Source organism: Bison bison, unplaced genomic scaffold (genome assembly GCF_000754665.1).
Source record: "Bison bison bison isolate TAMUID 2011002044 unplaced genomic scaffold, Bison_UMD1.0 scf7180017864158, whole genome shotgun sequence".
Classification (NCBI taxonomy): Eukaryota; Metazoa; Chordata; class Mammalia; order Artiodactyla; family Bovidae; genus Bison; species Bison bison.
Window position 1 is genome coordinate 831,180 of NW_011494730.1, and position 3,396 is coordinate 834,575.

Consider the following 3,396-nt stretch of genomic DNA (forward strand, 5'->3'; position numbering starts at 1 on the left):
ATTAAGCAGGGAGATGGAGAAAGGGAAGGCTTTCTTGCAAGAAAGAAAAACAGAGATAGGAACTGCTCCGGAGAAAAGGCGGCCCTCAGCGTCGAGAGCTAGGCCGGAGCGAGGGGAAGCCCTGAAGGGCGGGGAGGGGGAGGAGCCGGAGCGAGCGGGGCCCTCTCTGAAGAGGCCGGGGGGCAGGCGCGGGGGAGCGACTCCGCGCCAGGCCTGCTGGAGGCCCTGAGCCAGCGGCCACGCAGAAAAGAAAAACGACGAAACGGCTGGAGTCAACTGAGCGGCCCTAATTCCCATCAGGGTCCCTCACTCACCTGGACCCACCGCAGCGATCGCAGCTGCAGCCTCGCAACGGCACAACCGGCCCGAATCTCGCCCCCGCCCGACAGCGCGCCCCGCGTCCCCGCTCTCGGACGGCGGCAGCCTCGGCGTCGCCCCGCAGCCTCCTGGGAAATGTAGTCCTAGCTCCCGCCTTCCTAGCCAACTTGACAGTCTATAGAACTACGTTTCCCATAAGGCAAGGCGAACACCGGGCCCGCCGCTGTGCGTCACGCGCCAGCTTGTCGGCAGTCACGTGAGCTTCTCCGTTCCATCCCCTCCCCCCGCCTGGGTGGCCTGAGGAAGAAGGAGGGAGGTGGACGGAAGGGGCGGGGGCGTTGCTGACGCCAAGGCCCCCACCATTTTGGAACCAGCCTGGAGCGAGGCCCTGAGCCCCACCCACTCCCGGCCTGCCTTGGTCGTCGGAAAGTCTCTGAGCTGGGAATCTGCTTGTCTGGCTTTCGTCCTCTACCGTGCCACTTCTCGCTTCGTGACCTTGAGCAAATCTCCCCTCTCTGAGCCTCAGTTTCCTCCCCTGTGAAATAAGACTAGTAATTTCTACCTCACAAAGTTGTTCCGAGGTTGCGACAAAGTCAGGCACGTGAAAGCGTCTAGTGGCCTGAAAGGAAGACTAAAAGTGAATTTGGTTTTTGTTGTAATAGTGTATTCCTGTGGAGACCCAGAAGCCCGGTGGCAAAGCACTCTCCAGCCTCGTTTCCGCCACCGCTGGTCTCGATTCCCACAACAATGGCAGCACAAAAAAATGTTTTACAGAGTGAGGTCCTGTAAAGCTTGTTAAAGTGGATGCCCTCACCTGTTGAACCAGAAATTTCCCATGTGTATCTTTGAAATCTGCATTATAAACAGACCTCTCCAGTGATTCTCATGCACATACAAGTTTGAGAACCAGGGCATTTATCAGGATTTTTGCACAGGCTGGTTTGCGCTGGAATTCCTGCCCTACTGAACTCCAACCTTTAAGCCTGAGCTCCGTATCCCCTCTTTTGTGAAGCCTTCAAAATTTACTAGCTTCTCATCTCTGTCTTCCTGCAGTACCTTTCCATCTCATAATTATCAAGGGCTGTGTTTGTCATCCCCACCAGACTGTGAGCTCTTTAGAACAAAGATCAGTTTTGATGGATTTCTGCATCCCCAGGGCAAAGTAAACAAAAAACGTGGAAATATATATATGTATATATATTGAAGGAATATGTACTGCCTGTGAGAAAAACTCACCAGGCTCAACTCAAATATGGTGCCACATCAGCCCTCACCCTTACTGGCCCCAGGAACGTTCCTTCCACACTGCTTTTTTCCCCTTCTTTGAGCATTTCTTGTAGGCTGCTTTCTGAGTAGTGCTTCTTGAAAGGATCTGATGCAATGTCGTTTTCAATTAACAGATTCTGAGTGTCTACTGTAAGGTTATGCCTGGTTCAAAATACTAGGAACACAGCGGTAAACTAGGTAAATACAAAAATACATAGTCATTCCTCTTGGTTTCCAAAACATCTCTGTGCTGGATCTCTTACCTCTGCCCCTTCCCTGGCCCAGAAACTTATTCACAGTTCCAGCCTCCTCTTCCTCTTCTTCTCGTTCAACCTCTCTCCTTGAGTGACTTCTCTCCTTAAGTCTGTGTGTAAAAGCACACTCAGATAGCTTTTACAGCTCTTCTATGCATTTTTACTCCCTTATCCACATCTTAGCATCAACTCAGTTCCAGATGTTTGAGAGTCACCATACCCTGACTTCCCACTGTTAATCTCAAACTGAACCTGCTGAAAACTGAACTTTCTTCAAAAAGCATTACCTAGTTAATTGTGCAGTCAATTGTTTACAGATTTGTATTCTCCACTAAGCTTGGGGCTCCTCACAAGGAAATGAATAGGGACTTCCCTGGTGATCCAGTGGCTAAGATCCAGAGGTCCCAGTGGAGGGGTTCCAGGTTCAATCCCTGGTCAGGGAACTGGATCCCACATGTTGCAATTAAGAGCCAGCAGCCAAATAAATACTTTTTTTTTTTAAGGAAAGGAACATCTTATGACTCCATTCATTTACTGAGCACCCGCTATGGGCCAGGCTGTGTGCTAGAAGCTAAGGAGGAAAATAGTAAACAAAATGAATGTGGTCCCAGGACTTCCCTGGTGTTCCAGTGATTAGGAATCCACCTGCCAGTGCAAAGGATATGGGTTTGATCCCTGCTCCTGGAGGGTCCCGTATGCCATGGGGCAGCTAAGCCTGTGCGCCACAGCTACTGAAGCCTGCTCACCTAGAGCCCATGCTCTGCGACAAGAAGCCACCACAATGAGAAGTCTGAGCACTGCAAAGAAGAGTAGCCCACACTCCTCACAACTAGAGAAAGCCCACAGGCAGCAGGGAAGACCCAGCACAGTCAAAAATAAAATAAATAAACAATCTTAAAAAAAAAATTCAACTTCCAGTGCAGGGACATGTATCATACCCTTCTCCTCCTGCCTGGTCTGGCAACTAAGATCCCACATGCCTCAGGGCAACTAAGCCATCTCTGCAACAAGAGAAGGCCATGAATCGAAACAAAAACCTAGCCAAAAAAAAAAAAAAATATATATATATATACGGTCCCTGTCGTCACAGAGCTTATTTCTAACTGGAGAGAAAACATTAAGAAGTCTATCACATGGATAATTAATTACTACTTGTGATAAGGGCAACACAGGAAAGTAGATGAGATATATGTATCTCATAGAATAGAATAGGGGTTGGCAAACTATGGCCTATGAGCCAATTCTAGCCCACCCCTGTTTTTCTATGGCCAGAAGCTAGGAATTGTTTTTACATTTTTTAATGGTTAGAAAAATCAAAAGAATACTAATATTCCATGACACATGAGAACTATATACAAAATTCAAAGTTCAGCATCAGTAAATTCATTTATGTATTTTCTATAGCTACTATGACCCTGAGATGCTCTGTCACCTGCAAAGCCTTAAATATTACCTGCTCCTTATTGAAAAAGTTTGCAGATTCTTGACATAGAATCCAGAGGTCCTGACCCAGGCTTAATGGTGAGAGGAGGCTTCCCTAACGAGCTGACTGATAAAC

General features: G+C 48.3%; 1 protein-coding gene across 2 annotated transcripts in view; it reads right to left on the bottom strand.

The window, feature by feature from the left end:
* THRAP3 (thyroid hormone receptor associated protein 3) overlaps positions 1-434 on the bottom strand; it is a 73,195-nt gene extending 72,761 nt beyond the window's left edge. Inside the window, exon 1 of one of the 2 annotated variants that reach the window (XM_010841165.1) lies at positions 315-434. The gene's annotated coding sequence lies outside the window, so the exon portion shown is untranslated. The remainder of the gene's footprint in view (positions 1-314) is intronic. The other variant, XM_010841167.1, reaches the window with a different exon arrangement.
* Positions 435-3,396: the final 2,962 nt, after the last annotated feature.